This window comes from Budorcas taxicolor, chromosome 6, assembly GCF_023091745.1.
Source record: "Budorcas taxicolor isolate Tak-1 chromosome 6, Takin1.1, whole genome shotgun sequence".
Lineage (NCBI taxonomy): Eukaryota > Metazoa > Chordata > Mammalia > Artiodactyla > Bovidae > Budorcas > Budorcas taxicolor.
This window is the reverse complement of record NC_068915.1, coordinates 112985275-113004212: the sequence shown is the minus strand read 5'-3', so window position 1 is coordinate 113004212 and position 18938 is coordinate 112985275. Positions and strand designations below refer to the sequence as shown.

Below are 18938 nucleotides of genomic sequence, written 5' to 3'. Positions count from 1 at the left end.
TCTTATGTAATTCTCCTTAGATCAGTGAAACAGCTATACTTTTCCAAACCCCCCAAAACGTAAGTACTTTAAAGACAAGCTAACAGTACAACAGCCCTAAAAATATATATTTAAAATACTGTACTCGGCAAAGTGTGACACTCTACAAGGCGATACATTGTGGGTTCGAATTTTACAGTAATTAAAACTCTCTGGGATTTCCTTGGTGGTTCAGAGGTTAAGACTCATGCTTCCAATGCAGGGAGTGTGGGTTTGATCCTTGGTTGGAGAACTAAGATCCCACAAGCCACAAGGTGCAGCCAAAAAAAAATTTTTTTTTAATTTAAAAAACAAAACCAAGTAACGTCTTCCCTCAAAAGACAGAGTGAAATGATGACATTTATATAAAGAGCCCCAGTACAGGTCAAAACTTTAAAATTTCATGGATGTGTCCAAATCATAAGTTTTTTACACGGACCGTGGCTGTGAGCTTTATTCCCAGATACCAGGTTCAGATGCTCCTAGGTCCTCTCCACGGCCGTCATCTGCGCAGGCCGACGGCTCTGTTCCCCGCATCCCGCCCCCACTGACGCACGGTCTGGGCTGCGGAGCGCCGGGAAGGGCAGCAGCACCAGCGGGGCGTCCTGCGTCGGGTACGCGATTATACAGGAAACGTTTCCACACTTCCTCACTGAGAAGGATGCTCTCTAGGTTTTCCGCAGACATTCTTTATTGGTGAAGCACGTTTCCTGCTACTTGACATCTAAGATCATGGAGACAGCCCGGTCACCTGTGTCCAGAACGAGCGAGCAAAGATCCTTTCCTCCCTAGAACAGAAGCTGTGGTTTTCTTCCAGCAACAGAAGCAGCTCATGCTTACTGAAGCCTTACCATCTGAGTGTTCCCTTTTTTACAGATGAGGAAACTGAAACTCAGGAAATGAATTTCCCCAGACAGAAACAAAAGAGGAAGAGATGGGATTTGAAAGCAGGCTGAGCTGACGCCAGAGTCGAGCTCCTCACCATTGCAGACCATCCCATAACAACTCACAACAACCCAGAAGGGTCCTTCTGGGCCCAAAGGGGACGACCTTAGCGGCACTGGTCTGCATCTAAGTCTGGCTTTCCAGAGATTCCGCCCTGCTTGAACACAGCACAACTGTACCACAGATTCTGTAAGAGATCCTATGATCATCAAAGCGGGATGAATCAGCAGGGGAAAGAGAGAGGCAGGATTAAATGAGATGAGAATTTAATTCACATTATACAGGGTTTCAAATTTTTGAGAAGCTGTGGCTCCAAGGATCTCCACGTGACTGATAAATATTTGAAAACATGCAGAAAATCAAGGAAGTCTAGACCACACCAAGAAAACAGCAGGTCAGCATGGATAACACGTGAAATAATGTAAGTTACAGGAAGCCAGTGCGTTTAATCTGGGAAAGAAAAGCTTGACGTGCATCATCACTCTGCTCACCACCCAACCCCCCCACATGTGCACACTACACACGGTGAGGGGAGTCACCCCCACACACGTGCACATTTTACACACATGGTGGGGGGAGTCACCTCACATGTACATGTTACATACATGGGGGAGTCACCCCACACACATACATGTTACACACATGGGGTTGTCTAACCCCCGACACACGTACATGACATACACGGTGGGGGTGTCAACGCCCCCCACATGTGCACATTACACACATGGTGGGGGGAGTCACCACACACATGTACATGTTACACACATGGGGGCTGTCTCCCCATACACGTATGTACACGTTACATACATGGTGAGGGGAGTCACCCCACACACACATTACATACACGGTGGGGGGTGTCACCCAGACACGCATGTACATGTTACATACATGGTAGGGGTGTAGCCCCTCTCACACATGTACATGTTACAGTGTACATATGTACGTGTTACATATACAGTGGGGGTATCACCCTTGCACACACATATGTACACATTACATGCACAAGGGGTGTCACCCCCCTACACACATATGTACATGTTACATAGACGGTGAGGGGGGTGTTGAGTGGAGTCAGAGACAAAAGGGGAACAGCCCTATCCTGTATTTCTCCAGAAGGTCAACCGGTAAACCAAGTCACTCAAAAGCATTCTAAGACAAATGCCGCCCTACTGGCTGCACTGTGCCCCTTCCCAGGACTGCCCCACATGCAGTGACTGACTGGCGCGCATACGCGGCTCCAATCTGGGGCAACTGGAGCTCTGCAGCTCCCCGCGGCGGGAGGGGAGCAAGGCTGGGCTGGACCTGCCAGGCAGCCCGACGGCCCGACGGCTCCCTTCTGCGTGCAGGTGCGGCCCCCTCGGGCAGGTCCGAATCCCCACTCTGCATGCTAACCTGTCTGCACCTGCTTTCCAGAGCACCCGCCCACCAAAGGACTCACAAAGGAACCGAAGGCCCCATCAGAGTCACAGGCCCCTCAGCTGAAACATCAGAAACAGCCGCCACTTGGGGTAAGCTACTTCATGCAAGACACCATGGGGGCACGGGCAGCTTCAGCTGGAAGGCAGTGGTGGTGTGCTATCCAGTAATTTAAAAAGCTATGAGAACGTGACTTCAGCACATGCATGAAATGATCATGCTCGCATATCATTCGCTCTGCAGAAAAGGCAGAATCCACGATTCCGCTCTATGGAAACGCTGTTTTCTATGTTTAAGAACACGAGTATGCTAACCAAAGTTCTAGGCAATGTAATCACTTTCAGTTAGTAACTCCTCTTCATTCTCTTACAACCACTATTCGTTTTTCTATCTACCTCTGTTTAGACGCTGTGTCAGTGACTGATGTCCTCAGAAGGAAGAAGAAATCTGGGCAGAGACACTCAAGGACATCACATGAAGGCAGAGGCAGAGACCAGACTGGTGTGCCTGCAGACCGAGAAACGCAGTCCCAGAGGTTAGGAGAGGGGCACGCAGCGGCTCCTCCCGCAGAATCTCCAGGAGCCAGCCCTGCCGACGACAGGGGACTGCTGACCCCAGGACCGATCAGGAGCGTCTGTGGCTCGCAGCCGCCGGGGCGGTGGGGCCCTATTTCAGCTGCGCCAGGAAACACAGCCCGTCTGCGGCACGGCCCCCCCTACGTGTGACGCCAACTGCGCTTCTTCTCCCGCAGCTTTTATCCCGGTAAAAGGTGTCCAGGGAGGTGACAGGGGAAGCCTTGGAAGCACCCCATCTTCACGTTCAGAGAGGGGTCACCCGATCTAGGGCTGTTCAAACATTTCTCCAAGTGGTAGAAAGTGAAAGTAAGAGTCGCTCAGTTGTGCCCAACTCTTTGCAACTCCACAGACTATACAGTCCATGGGATTCTCCAGGCCAGAATACTGGAGTGGGGGACACTTTCCCTTCTTCAGGGGATCTTCCCAACCCAGGGATCGAACCCAGTCTCCTGCATTGTGGGCGGATTCTTTACCAGCTGAGCCACCAGGGAAGCCCAAGAATACTGCAGTGGGTAGCCTAGCCCCTCTCCAGGGGAATCTTCCCAACCCAGGAATCGAACTGGAGTCGCCTGCATTGCAGGTGGATTCTTTACCACATGAGCTATCAAGCGGTAGATCCCAGGACTAAATCTGACAGGGGCTGAAGGGGCACAGCCGAGGGAGGGGTGGGGGGCCTGCCCATCACCCCAGCCCCTGCCTCACACAGTAAGTCACCTGGGCGAAGAATTCTACCCATTCATTCATTCAGCAAACGTTTGAGCCCCTAAGTTGTGCAGATCCTGCCTTCACAGCACCAACAAGCACCGAGTTCAGCCCAACCTCCTTGTCTTATGGGTTAAGAAACTGAAGTGAGCACTCAAGGTCCCGGGTTAGGATTGGGGTCACTGTGGGCCTAGGTCCAAAGCTGTGTCTCTCCGCAGCACCGTTTGCCCCTCATTTGACTTGCAGCCTTGCGGGCATAAGATTTTGGAGAGTCAAAGACAAGCTGTTTCACTTCGCATCTAGCACGTCCTTCTTTTTATTAGCCTCTTATCTGGTTGTGCTGGGTCTTCACTGCTGCGCCCAGGCTTCCTCTAAGGTGAGGCCAGCGATATCTGGTTGTGCTGGGTCTTCACTGCTGCGCCCAGGCTTTCTCTAAGGTGAGGCCAGCGAGGGCGCCTCTCAGCTCCAGCGCCCAGGTTCCCCGCTGCAGCGGCTTCTCCCGTCGCAGGGCACAGGCTCTGGGGCTGCGGCTTAGACAGTGGCGGTGAACAGGCTCGCTTGCTTCAAGGCATGTGCACCTTCCCGGACCAGGCATCGAGCCTGTGGCACCTGTGTTGGTAGCCGATGCTCACCCCACCCCACCCTCCAGCACATCTTTCTTAATCGTGGTTTCCAAATACGCTTCACTGTCCCCACAGGTCTGGAGGCATCTTGAGAAGCTGGGCGACCTGAGGCCGAGCCAGAGAGAAAGCGAGATGGGCTCTGCTCCAGTGCAGCCGTACAGACGGCAGGGCGCTCCCTGAGCCCTTTCAAGGCTACAGCCCGCCTGCACAGACAAGGCCTGAATATGTTCCACTTAAGATGCATTTCGCTTCTGTGACAGTGTCTATCGCATGGTCAGTGAAAAAGCTTAGAAACACTGTTCTTTGATTTGCACATGTGCTTTTCTGGAAACAGAGAATGAAATGCAGGGGGGGAAAGTATAACATCTAAGAGCAAAAACACTCGCCTGATATAAGTTGTTGTTTACTTGCTAAGCCGTGTCTGACTCTTGGTGACCCCATGGACTGCAGCACATGGGGCCTCCCTGTCTTTCACCAATCTCCCGGAGCTTGCTCAAACTCATGTTAATTCAGTTGGTGATGCCACCCAACCATCTCATCCTCTGTCGCCCCCTTCTCCTCCTGACCTCAATCTTTCCCCAAATCAGGATCTTTTCCAATGAACTGGCTCTTTGCACCAGGTGGCCAAAATATTGGAGCTGAAACATCAGTCCTTCTAATGAATATTCAGAGCTGATTTCTTCTGGATTGACTGGTTTGATCTCCTTACAGTCCAAGGGGCTTTCAAGAGTCTTCTCTAGCACCACAGTTTGAAAGCATCAATTTTTCGGCTCTCAGCCTTCTTTAAGATCCAACTCTCACATCCATACCTGACTACTGGTAAAATCATAGCTTTTGACTATACGGCTGTCTCGGTTTGTCAGTGACTTTCCTTCCAAGGAGCAAGTGTCTTTTAATCTCATGGCTGAAGTCACCGTTCACAGTAATTCTGGAGCTCAAGAAAATAAAACCTGTCACTGCTTCTCCTTTTTCCCCATCTATCTGCCACGAATTTCTGGGACCAGATGCCATCATCTTCGTTTTTTGAATGTTGAGTTTTAAGCCAGCTTTTTCTCTCCTCTTTCATCCTCATCAGGAGGCTCTTCAGTCTCTCTTCACTTGCTGCCATTAGAGTGGTATCATCTGTATATCTGAAGTTGTAGACATTTCTCCAGGAAATCTTGATTCCTGCTTGTGAGTCATCTAGCCGGGCATTTTGCATGATGTACTCTGTATAGAAGTTAAATAAACAGGCTGCCAGTACACAGCTTTGACGTACTTCTCTCCCAATTCTGAACCAGTCCATTGTTCCATGTCCAGTTCTAACTGTTGCTTCCTGGCCTGCATACAGGTCTCTCAGTGGACAGGTAAGGTGGTCTAGTATTCCCATCTTTAAGAATTTTCCACAGTTTGTCATGATCTACACAGTCAAAGGCTTTAGCGCAGTCAGTGAAGCAGATGTTTTCCTGGAATTCCCTTGCTTTCTCTATGAACCAGTGGATGTTGGCAACTTGATCTCTGGTTCCTCTGCCTTTTCTAAACCCAGCCTGTTCATATGGAAGCTCTCGGTCTACAAACTGTTGAAACCTAGCTTGAAGGATTTTGAACATAACCTTACTAACACGTGAAATGAGTGCAATTGTGCGGTAGTTTGAACATCCTTTGGCACTGCCCTTCTTTGGGACTGGGATGAAAACTGACCTTTTCCAGTCCTTGTGGCCACTGCTGAGTTTTCCAAATTTGCTGGCATAGTGAGTGCAGTACTTTCAAAGCATCATCTTTTAGGATTTGAAATAGCTCAGCTGGAATTCTATCACTTCCACTAGCTGTGTTTGTAGTGATGCTTCCTAAGGCTCACTTGACTTCACAATCCAGGATGTCTGGCTCTAGGTGAGTGCCCACACCATCGTGGTTATCTGGGTCACTAAGACCTTTTTTGTATAACTCTTCATGTATTCTTGTCACCTCTTCTTAACCTCTTCTGTTTCTGTTAGCTCCTTACTGTTTCTGTCCTTTATTATACCCATCTTTGCATGAACTTCCCTTGATACCTTCAATTTTCTTGAAAGGATCTCTAGCCTTTCCCATTATATTGTTTTCCTCTATTTCTTTGCACTGTTCACTTAAGAAGGCTTTCTTATCTCTCCTTGCTATTCTCTAGAACTCTGCATTTGGTTGGGTATATCTTTCCCTTTCTCCCTTGCTTTTTGCTTCTCTTTTCTCAACTATTTGTAAAGCCTCCTCACTGCAGTCCAGTTGCTCAGTTGTGCCCAACTCCTCAGAACACCACTTTACCTTCTTGCGTGTTTTTCTTCCTTCCGGATGGTTTTGGTCACTGCCTCCTGTGCAATGTTACAAGCCAGGCTCCTCCGTCCATGGGATTCTCAGGCAGCAACACTGGAGTGGGTTGCCACTCCCTTCTCCAGGGGATCTACCTGACCCAAGGATTGAACCCAGGTCTCCTGCATTTGCAGGCAGACTCTTTACTCTCTGAGTCACCAGGGAAGCCTGGTACACTTACTGACATATTGAAAAGAAGCCCCCAAGCGGCACCGGGAAATCCTCAGACTGCCTGCTGCCAGTGAAGGCCCAGGCATGCTCCTCAGCTCCAGAGCCCTGGGCAGGCCAGAAGTGGACTTGGGGGTGGGGAATGGGGGTGGGTGGAAATCACGCCGAGGAGGTACCAACCACCTGAGCTACCTGTAAACCAGAAAACCAAATTAGAGGTTTAGGCAGCAGATGGTAACGTGGTAGCAAGGTTCACTCCGGGGCTGAGAACGGGAAAAGGAAGGCAACGAATTCTCACGGTCGTTTCATCAGGGGAAGATTGCAAGATGAGAGGAAGCCTCGGGAGCAAGGCTTTGAGGGTTACAGCCACTTGCCTGCGTGAACTGCGTCCAGTCCTCTGAATGTGGGCTCCTCCCTACTGCCAAGGGCTGCATCCGCAGAGGCTATGTTATAACTCTTGTGGGAAAGGCTGTCTTCTTGTCCTGATGAGACGCACTTAAAACGCAAAAGCAAAACAGGGTAGGGAGAGAGACCACTCGACAGCCCAGCTCCAAGCCTTGCTCACTCCTGGAATCACGCCCATCTGGGAGAGGGGCTCAGGGCGCCCTGCTCTTTGGCACTTTTCCTTCCCTCAAGCTGCAGAGACTACAACCATGCCCGCCCCCACGCCGCCCCTCCTCTGCCCTGGCCTCACTGGGGCTTCTCTGTTTACACTCACTTCCTCCTATGGCACGATCCAGCAGCAAAACCCAAGTCACACCAATGTAATCTAAAAGTTCCTAGCAGCCATATTAAAGAAGAAAAACAGAAGAAATTCATTTTAGTAATATATTTATAACTCGAGAGACCCCAAATATTATCACTCCAAATATAATCAAGGTAAAAGTCATTAGCGACCTATTTTACGTTGCTCCCCCCCATACTAAGTCTTTGAAATCTGGTGCATACTTGACACAGAACATCTCAAGTCAGTCTAGCCCCATTTCACGCACTCCAAAGCTGCATGTGGCTCAGGCGGCTGGCTTACTGAACAGCCAGGCCGAGCTGATCTCCACTCCCGCGACTGTAAATATGTCTACACAGAGGCCACTCCACACTTCCTCTCACCTCCTCCTCTCTCTTGAATCCCAAAATTATAAAGCCATCAAGCTACCAGACAGGTGTCTAATCGGTATCTCAACTCACAACATCTCTTAAAAAAAAAAACCCACAAATTCTTCACCACCACCACCAGCATCCTTGCCATGACCTTCCCACCGTCAATCAAGGGCAAGTCCATATGTTCCCGCTACTCAAGCCAAAGGCTCTGGAATCAGCCTTGACGCCTCCGGTCCGTCTCCCATTCCACATCACCCAGCCCATCAGCAAGTCCTCCCGGTCCTGCCTTCACGGTGGCCCAGGACGGGGGTCTTGCGCTTGCTCTGCCCTCCCGAGCGCTGCTCTGCCTCTCAGATGGCTCCCCATCTGTCTCCCTGGTTTCCCCCCGGCCTCTGCTCGAGGGTCTTCTCACCAGGGAGCTGTTCCCTGTCCACCCTAAACCCACAGCAGCCCTCTGGCCTTACGTCTTCACGTGGCCTGTGTGTCCATCTGCTGACTCTCCCCCACCCCCACCCACCGGCACAGGACGGTGTGAGGGGGCCATGGGTGGTCAGACAGCCCCCAGAGACCACCTGCCGGGGGGGAGCCCAGCTGACCAGAGCCTGCAGCCGCTGCACATGCAGTGTCACGAGGGCCAAGACATGAGGCCACGTGTCCCTCGCGCTGCTTGCTCCCAGCAGTGCTGACCAGGAGGGGGTGCCAGCCCTCGTCTTCCAACAGAGCCTGAAGCCTGGCCAAGGCTGACTCCAGTCTGCCCAGCCCTCCGCCACCTCTCCTTCCTTCGTGAGCAGGATCGCACCGTGGGGAAGCCGAGGGCTCCTCCCAGCACCCCTGCTCCCTCCCTCGTCCCCTCGTGGAAGTCTCCCACACGTCTAACCATCTTGGCATCTACGCCTGGGACATTGTGAGCGCAGCCAAGTGCTGTGGAAACAAATGACTCTCCAGGAAGAGCCAGGCCGTGGAGAGGACGTCCATTTTTAAGTTACAAAGACAGACGCTGGGGCTCCTGCTCTGCCATGCATCATGTGCTAACTTTAGGGAAGTGTCCTGAGACCTCTGCGCTCCAGCTTCCTCATCTGTAAAATGAAGACACCACCACCTCTCTCAAGAGCTGTCAGGAGGAGTACAACGGACAGTTCACCTAGGGTCCCCAACAAGAGGCCTCACGTGGAGGAAGTGTTTTAACAAGCGTGAGCTCACTCTCCTCTGTAGCTGCTTCTAAGAATCCCTTGCCTTCCTCCACCACCAACTCTGACCACTTGTCAACTAAATAAAGCCCCAAATGACCCTAAGCACCCTAAGGACTGTCACCCTCAGCGACAGACTTTATTTTCTTGGGCTCCAAAATCACTGCAGATGGTGACTACAGCCATGAAATAAAAAGATGCTTGCTGCTTGGAAGAAAAGCTATGACCAACCTAAACAGCATAATAAAAAGCAGAGACATTACTTTGCCAACAAAAGTCCATCTACTCGAAGCTATGGTTTTTCCAGTAGTCATGCATGGATGTGAGAGTTGGACTCTAAAGAAAGCTGAGCGCCAAAGAATTGATGCTTTTGAACTGTGGTTTTAGAAAAGACTCTTGAGAGTCCCTCAGACTGCAAGGAGATCCAACCAGTCCATCCTAAAGGAAATCAGTCCTGAAAATTCATTGGAAGGACTGATGGTGAAGCTGAAGGTCCAATACTTTGGCCACCTGATGTGAAGAACTGACTCACTGGAAAAGACCCTGATGCTGGGAAAGATTGAAGGTGGGAGGAGAAGGGGCCGACAGAGGATGAGATGGTTGGATGGCATCACCGACTCAACGGACATGAGTTTGAGCAAGCTCCGGAAGTTGGTGATGGATAGGGAAGCCTGGCATGCTGCAGTCCCTGGGATTGCAAACAGTCAGACACCACTGACAGAATGAACTGAACTGAATCCTCACAACTACTTCAAAGAAGAAAATGCCCAGGCTGAGGTCTAAAATTATTAAAACTAATAAAGCCACCAAGAAAATGTTTAATATGATAATTTAATTGATCATATTATTAATGATCACAATCATTAATACTATAATTATGATTATGACAATTAATATGATCATAATCATTAATATTATCAATGATAATTTAAAGAAATTAGAAGCTTGCTGGTTCGTTTTTCTTTTTTTAGGCTGCCTAGAGTAAGGGGGGTTTTTCAAGAAAGTTCACCAAAACATTATGTACAAAAATGTTCATTGTGTTACAATAACAACTTGGAAGTCCACTCCATCAACTAAATTCTGGCACATCCACAGCACAGAAAACCAGGCACAGCAAAGAAACCACAGTGAAGTGGATCTACACAGGCAGAAAGATACAGATGCTGACACGGAAAGCACTCCAGATGCCAGTGCACGTCACACTCTCCACGACGACTCCACAAGTCACACGTACAGACGTAATTTTTTTTCTATGACATCCAAGAAGTTTATCAATCGTTTTTCAAGATGAGTACAGGATGGGCAGGGAGTGAAAGAGATTTTTCTAATCAACTTAAACTTACTGCTTTTTTAGATTTAACATGTACTTCAAAAAAAAAGGCTTAAAAAAAATAAACAAACAGGTTTTAAAAGAGTTGTCTGTATTCAAAACAGGGGCTTCCCAGGTGGCTCAGTGAGTAAAGAATCCACCTGCAAGGCAGGATAAGCAGGAGACTTAGGTTCGATCCCTGGGTCGGCAAGACCTGGAGGAGGGCATGGCAATCCCCTCCAGTACTCTTGCCTGCAGAGTCCCGTGGACAGGGGAGCCTGGCAGGCCACAGTCACGGGGTCGCAAAGAGTCGGACACGACTTAGCGACTGAGCACATACGCATATTCAAAAAATGTTTTGGTGAATCACACAAAATATAGTTTTAATAAGTTAAGTTTTATATTTTACAAAAATAAGAAACAGCTCTGATGATACTAACAAAAAACTAACAGTATGATCAGTAATCATTATCTAGGGTGGTGATCAAAGGAAGTAGTGGCAAGTCACCACCACCACCACCACCACCACCGGCCCAGAAATGCGTCTCTTCAATTTCAGCTTTCTCCTGGTGGCATTCTGTTGATGTGTAAAAATAACTGAACCTCTGGTCGTGCGACCAAACCTAATCCAGTTTTGTAAGTCGACTATACTTCAATGAAGTACTGTTTTCAACTTTTTCACCATTAATATCTTCAAGGAAGATGCTAACGAGGAGCAAAAGGTTATCAGACACCTAAGAAAAGGCTAGTAACTGAAGGAAAAATAAATAAAGAGCTTGACCAAATGCCCAAACTTGGGCAAACAATTTTGCAGTAGTCCTGCGTCCTGGCTCTTAAGACGCCACAGGCACTTTGGGGAATGTGCTAGGGCTAGAAACGGACTCCTGGCTGGAGGGGAGACAAATCCCTGCCCGCCTTCCACCTCTCCCCGGTACTGAGGTGAGCAACCATTATCACCGGAAAGGAAATCTGAAGACATGCCGAGGCCGCCGCCTCCACACACGACTGGCTCGGGCGTGCACTGGGCGCTGAGTGACCACTCCCGGTGCCGCACTACAGAGACCACACACACGCGCACCCACCCACACAGTGCCTGGCCTTGCTTCCTGTCACATAACCACATACAGACACGCACACGCGCACACACACAGAGCCCGCACTCCCAGGACGCACGTTCTCTCATCACCCCGTTGACGAAGGACACAGACACAAAGCCACATGCCTGCAGTTCTGCAATTATGCGTCTTCTAAACTGTCCTACCGCTTTCAGTTCTAACTCATACCAGGCTCGTCCCCTGGGATAGACCTATCGCCCTCAGTTCTCTGGGTGGGTTTTAAGAGAGACTGATTAGGAATATATAGATTTCCAATGATTTTTTTTTAAGTTCATAATCAGAAGTAAGGTCAACGTAAGTAAAGTAGCGATTGACACACACACTTATGCTGCTGCAAGTTTAGGGAATTTCTTATTACAGAATCAAAGATACCACAGTGGATACAACCTGTCAAGCAGTAATGTGGATAATCTTAAAAATAGTAACTAAATGTTTAATTAAAAGTTTCAGAGTTACAGCTGGCTTCCAGCACCAAGCTTCTCCCTCTCCAGCCTGGGAGCAAGACTGCTGAGCAGACACGGGAAGAGACAGAGAGCTATGGAGAAGGCCAGGGGACAGGAAGGAGCTTCGGAGATGATGTCACAAACAGCTGTGATGACAGATACTGCATGAGGGTGGCCCTCTGGCTCAGTGGTTAAGAAGCTGCCCGTCAGCGCAGGGGCCGTGGGTTCAAGCCCTGGTCTGCGAATAGTCCGCACGCTGAGGGGCAGATAAACCCGGGCGCTCCACAGGCCGAAGCCGCAGTCCTCAAGCCCACGCTCCACAGCAGGAGGAGCCCCCCCGGTGATGCGCCTGGGCACTGCGACCGGAGCGGCCCCCACGCACTGCAACCAGACCCCGCGCAGCCGGAAAGGAAAGCAGAAACAAAGATGTAAGATTCTACTGCCAGACTACAACAAAAACACGTGCTCTACTAAAAAACAACAGAGCAGAAAACATGGCAATCCCTTTTCCACTTTCTTAAGCTCACTTACAGAAAGACTTACTCGGTCTTCAGAGTAATTCTGTGCAAAAGCTCCCTCCAACCCAACACTCACTTTTTCGCTTATTCCCAAAACCAATGGAAGAGTGAAGGTGGGGAGACCAGATGATTATTTTTCCTTTACACAGGAGCCAGAAATAAATCTGGGAACACTATTACAGTAACCAACGTATACACTCAATCGACATACCTACCCAACCACTAGTGGTCTCTACACCTGCCGCAATTAACAGGTGGAGGTTGCCACTCCCTGAGCACTGACTGCGCGCTGGGCCCTGCTCTGAGTGTCCCGTGGATTCATGAAGCTCGCACACACAGCCATCCCAACCCTACTCCCCTTCTGCCTAGTTCAGAGAACGGAGACTGCTCGAGTTCACTCAGCCCAGCATGTACACCGGTAAGAAGTGTGTGACAGACCGTATGACACCCTAGAGGGAGGCCAAGAACCTCCTCTCTCCCCTTAAGGAGTTTATGATCCATGGAACGAATAAACTAAAAAGAAAGAAAAAGCAGCTGAGGGGGGGCAGCCTCAAGCACCGTGTGGGCGGATACTGAGGAGTTGATTCTGAAAGTCAGAGGAAGCTTCTTTCATAGACGCAGCGGCACTGAAGTCAAGCCTTCGGTATTAAGGATTCTGCTAAGAAGGAAAAAAAGGCAAAAAAAAACCATTCCAGAGTAAAGTAAAAGCCATTCCAAATAACCATGGAAGTGGCCAGAGGTCTAAGTGTCGAAATACCAGGTGGTGAGAGATGAAGCTAAAAGTTACAGTGATGCCAGATGGCATAGGTCTCAATGATTTCCTAACCCTTTAACACTAATTCTCAGCTGGCCAGGTGGTGATGCCTCCGAGGTGAAAATCTTTGTGGGAGTAAGCCTACCAACAGAACTAGGTCATACCCCTCAGGTGTGATGGAGTGGAGGGAGATGTTGAGAACCTCTGCTATACACCTGGGGTGGGGGTGGGGGGGGGTGGGCAGGTGTGCTATGACCTGATTTTACATATTGAATAATTCTGTTAACAGAACACAGGAGGACTCAGGAAAGGGAGGCCGGTCAGCAGGCCTACCTACAGGAACAACCTCCACAAGGACAGACAAGAGCCAGGGAGGGCAGGGACGGAGGGACTGCTGGGGGAAGGAAACAAACAAAAAAGAGGCTGATGGAAAAGACACACGGAGGCAGACTCGGTAAAAATCTCGTCGAGAAAAAGAAGACTCAAGAAAGTTTCCAGCCCGGGGGACGAGGAGGACGAATGTTCTGAGAAGTTATGCAATCCTTCTTACCTTTTATCTGAACGAGGCCACACAGTACACAAAGAACAGCCACTTTAAGTGACACCGCAAAGCAAAAATAGCAGTCTTCTCACAAAATAAAGAAACAGAAGTTCAAGAGAGATTTAGCTAACTTGCCCACAGTGACCCAGGGGTGAGGGATGAGCCGAGACACAAACCTGAGTCTTCCAAATCCGGACCTGACGGACTCTAAACAGGCACCCTCAAAAGCAGTTTACTTTTTATGAGTATAAAAATCTCCAAAAAATAAACCCACCAAAAACGTTTTAAACAAAAAGCTGGTAATCTGCTGGGAATGTAATTATATTTCAAAGGTAAGGAATGTTTTAAAACGTGTGCTCCAATCCCCTCTCCCAAGAGACTGACTTCAGTCAGCAGTGCTGGCTTTGTGAACCCTGAAACTTTCAACACACAGGGCAGAGGTGGTTGTTTGTTATTTTTGTATAAAAATACCACTTGGTGTTTTATGAGAGATCAAAAATAATTGAAAAGAAATATGCTCAGTATCTTTAACATCCTAAAACCTCATTCCCAGATTCCCAGTGCTGTGGTTGGTACTGATATTTGTTATTAAAATACTTTATAATAATAATATTCTTCATAAGGTGGATTACAGACTTTGGCTTCATTCAGCAAACATTTAGACATTTTCATGTTGGGGATAAAACAACGACATGGTCACCACAGCCAGAGTTTAACAAGCACAACGCGTGATACAGGCAATAATGAAAGTAAAAATAGAGGACTGTGACTGCAGAAATGAATAATTCACTTTGATAGGGTTTCCAAAGGGCTCCAGAGAGGACCTAAAATCAGATGTGGACTTTTAAAAAAGTGGAGTGGGTGGAAGTGAGACAGGGCATTCCAACTGGAGAAAAAGATTACAAAAGGGATGAAGCAGCTAGGCTGATCCGAGAACCGAGAGCCCTCTCGCGGGGCAGTGTGAGAAGGGAACCAGGACGACAGGTGAGGTTCAGAGCGGCTGGGGCCAGACTGCAGGGGGCCTTAAACGCGATGCTGCCGGCTCTGGATTCCGGTCTCCACACAACAGGCAGGCTTAGAAGCTTTCTGAGCCAGTGACTGACAAGATCCAATCTGTGTTTAGGAAAGATGGCCTGACAGCCGGGCAAAGTGCAGGTAGGAAGGGTCGGGTAGGAGCCTAAGAAAGCTGTAAGCCAGGAGAGGAATGGGAAGCTTTGACACATTAGCACTAGCTAATATTTTATACGGGACTGAATCTTGACAGAACAACTTCACATCTCCCCTCCCCTAATCATTCCAACCATCCTGTGAAACAGGTATCATTACTCTCCCCATTTTACAGATGAGAAAACTGGCTCAGAGGGCCATTAACTGCTCCAAGTCAAATGCTGCTACAACAGGGAGAACCTAGGCTCCGCAATGCTCCACACAAAGCAAAATAAAAACAATCTTACTGCTTTCGAAACTGCTACTGCAAAATAAAGCACAGAGTGATCTTTGACATCTTTAAAAGAGTTGCTAAAATTCCATTTACTTTTCTTAAATGGTTGCAACTTGTGTAGCAAATAAGCTAATTATCCTTAAAATAGTTACAGATTTGCCTTGTGTTAGCCTCACAGTAAAGACCTGTACTTTTCCTGAAAAACAAGACATCTGTACCTCTACTTCCATCTTCTGCAATGTTAAATATTTAAGAGTAATATTCTCTACTTCCTTCAATGTTTCAGTGGCCAAACTAGATGACACAGGCTTATGTAAAAACTTACATGTGCCCAAACTGAAACAGTAAATATTTTTTGAATTACTAAAAATTAATTATTTAGCAAGTACAGTAACTTAATATAGAACACAATAAGTATTCATTGCAAGAAGCTTACATGTAAGTATAAATGTTAGTCGTTCAATCGGGTCCAACTCTTGGGGACCTCAAGGACTGTAGCCCACCATGCTCCTCTTGTCCATGGAATTCTCCAGGCAAGAATACTGGAGTGAGTAGCCATTACCTTCTCCAGGGGATCTTCCCAACCCAGGGATCAAACCAGCTCTCCTGCATTGCAGGCAGATTCTTTACCACTGAGCCACCAGGGAAACCCCAATAGTGTATACCTACGCACATATATAGGTACGTAAAGACACAATTTCAGGAATCATTTCTGTCACAAAGAAATGTCATCAAGAACATAAAAACCACTTATGAATGGATTAACCCAAAATAACCGATGGAAGAATATGTGACCTTCAGGCTGCAAAGTGGGAGAACTCCCCATGTCGGATTCAGGCTTATGAAATGGTCAAGGTGCTCTGGCACCTAGCTAGCTCTAGGATTTGACTGTATAGTTAGTTTTACCCAGGACATTACCTATTATCAAATCTGCTTGCACCCAACTAACTCTTCACCGATCGTCTACCACTGTTTTGTTTTTTTAACAAGCAAAGACCCAGACACGTAAAGCTCCCTCTTAGGAACCTGGACGGAGTATCAAATATCTAAGTATCCTAGACATCCAGGGGGATTCGCTGGTGGCTCAGTCGGTAAAGAGTCGCCCTGCAATGCGGGAGACCCGGGTTCGATCCCTGGGTCGGGAAGATCTCCTGGAGGAGGGCATGTCAACGCCACCCCAGCATTCTCGCCTGCAAAATCCCCATGGACAGAGGAGCCTGGAGGGCTACAGTCCACGGGGGGGTCGCAAAGAGTCGGACACACGGCTGAGCACAGCACACACGCACGGGCTAGACATCCAAGCATCCACTCGCAAGTGATGAGCAGAAACCATATTTAGTTCTGTCCCCCCAACCCGCTAAATCTCCTACAGTTTTTTTTTTTTTTTTTTTTTGCTAGGTTGGCTTTCCTGAGCTTGTCTCTAAAGGACAAAACCTGAAAGGCGGCCAAGTAGAGAAATCGAAAACCCGGGTTCTGCCACGATTTTGGTGGTCTGCCCCCAGGAACCCGGGCAGGCCCGCCCCAGGAGCCGGGGCAGGCCCGAGTACAAGCGCGCGCCGCCCCGCTCCGTCCCGAGGCTCAGGCATCTCTCTCTCCGGTGACCATCCCGCTGCTCGGGGCGCCGGGGTGCCCGGGGCGCAGGCATCTCTCCCCGGCGACCACCCCGCTCCTCGGTGGCGCCGGGGGGTACGCTCGCGCCGGCGGCCAGCGCAGGAGGCCGGCTCCGGCCCGCCGGAGCGCGCGCGCGCGCGGCCGTGTAACCTCCGCCGGACCTGGCGCCGCAGGGCCCGCCCCGCACGCGCAGAGAGCCACAGGCCCGCGCGCCCGCCCGCCCCCGCCGGCCGCCTCCCTTCCCCGGGGTCGGCGGGGGGCCCCTAAAGGACAATGCAGGACGGGAGGCGGCCAGCGCCGCCGCGAGCGCCCACCCCGGCGGCCCGGCCCGGCCCTCGGGGCCCCGCGCGCCCCGCCGCGCCTCCCCGGAGAGCCGCTCCCAGCGAGCCCCATTGTGCGCACTCATCGTCCGGCCCGCGCGCCGCCGCCGCCCGCGCCCCCCCCCGGCGCCGGGGTCCCGCGCCCGCAGCGCCCCGCACGCTGGGGGCCCGGCCCCGCCCGCCCCGGCCCAGCCCCGGCCCAGCCCCGGCCCAGCCCGCGGTACCTGCCGAGCGAGCGGCCGGGCGGCGCGGCGGCCGCGGCGGGGGCGCCTCCTCGCTCCGCGGGCTCCGAGCGGCTGCCGAGCGCCGGGCGGGCCGGGGCGGGCGCCTGACGTAAAGCAGCGGCGGCGGCGGCGGCGGCGGCGGCGGCGGCAGCGGCGCCACTCGGCGGAGGGCGGGGGGGGCGGTGCACCGCGGCCGCTCCGCTCCGTTACCCGGCAACCGGCCTCAGCGCCCCGCCAGCCGGCCGCGCTCCATATCCTTCCGCCCAGGCGCCGGGATTACATCAGCGCCGCCGCCCCGCCCCGGCCCCGCCCCTCCGGCCGACGCCGGGGCGCCTCCGGGGGCTCGCGCTCGCACGCCGGGGAGGCCTGCTGCTTGGTGGGAGCGATGCGGCCGCGGGTGGGTGCTGGGGTCGCAGGCGGGGAGGGGATTGGGGGACTGCAGGCGGGAGCCGCACCACCACCATCCCCGGTGTACGAGGCGTCGGAGCGGAGATGCACACCCCCCTCCCCCGCCCCCGGGTGCAGGGGCGCGTGGGGCTCCTGAACTCCGTCACCGCCCCTCCCCGCCCCCGGGCCACCGCCGCCGCCCGGGTCCTCTCCTTCGCGGGCACACGCTCCACCTGTCTGTGCACCGCCCGCTCTTCCCCACCTCCTCGCCGCGTCCTGGGATGGCTGCAGTGGGCGGTTTAAAATACCGGTTTAAAAAAAAGAAAAAAATCCAGAAGACAAGCTAAGGAAATGCGACAGGGCTCTTTTTATTAAGGAGGCAAAAATAAATTCTGGAAGATTCGGAAGTGGGAACCAAAAATAGGCACTAACCTTTGAAGCAGAGTCTCTTCACACCCACCTACTTTTCCTAAACGTGATTCCTAGACCTGTCCTGAAAAAAGGCACCAGACAGGAAGGAGCTCGAGAGGTTACCTGCTTAACTTCGGAGGGAGGGTGACCTGCCTAGACGTTATGGTGCCATGTTGGATTTGTTGAGCGCCTACTGGGTGCCGGGCTCTGAGCTTTGCTGTTCAGAACTTGCAAGGGCAGTTTCCCGAAGCAGTTCCTGGTGGGGGAGAAGCTGACCTGCGGGCTGAGATGGGGAAAACTGGACACTGAGCTGCAGGTGCTGGAGAAACGACCATGAGCTATTGATACCTGCACAGTCTCTGCCAAGTCCTTCTCTGTACACCTGGGTGTGCTCTTGAGAAGAATGCTGGATCAAGGCATGATCATCCCTCCACCTGAGGCTCTGAGAAAGCAAAGGATTCCACCTCAACCTCTGGCTTCCCTGATAGCGCAGTTGGTAAAGAGTCTGCCTGCAGTGCAGGAGACCCCGGTTGCATTTCCTGGATTGGGAAAATCCGCTGGAGAAGGGATGGGTTACCCACTCCAGGTTCTTGGGCTTTCTTGGTGGCTCAGCTGGTAACCAATCCGCCAGCAATGTGGGAGAGCTGGGTTCGATCCCTGGGTTGGGAAGATCCCCTGGAGAAGGGAAAGGCTACCCACTCCAGTATTCTGGCCTGGAGAGTTCCATGGACTGTATAATCCATGGGGTCGCAAAGAGTCAGACACGGCTGAGCAACTCTCACTTTTACTGTTCCTGACTAGGTGAGGTTTTCT

General features: G+C 51.0%; 1 protein-coding gene across 2 annotated transcripts in view; it reads right to left on the bottom strand.

Moving 5' to 3' along the window:
- KIAA0232 (KIAA0232 ortholog) overlaps nucleotides 1-17397 on the bottom strand; it is an 82577-nt gene extending 65180 nt beyond the window's left edge. For both annotated transcript variants that reach the window (XM_052641640.1, XM_052641641.1), the window contains exon 1: nucleotides 17328-17397. The gene's annotated coding sequence lies outside the window, so the exon portion shown is untranslated. The remainder of the gene's footprint in view (nucleotides 1-17327) is intronic.
- Between the last annotated feature and the right edge of the window lie 1541 nt (nucleotides 17398-18938).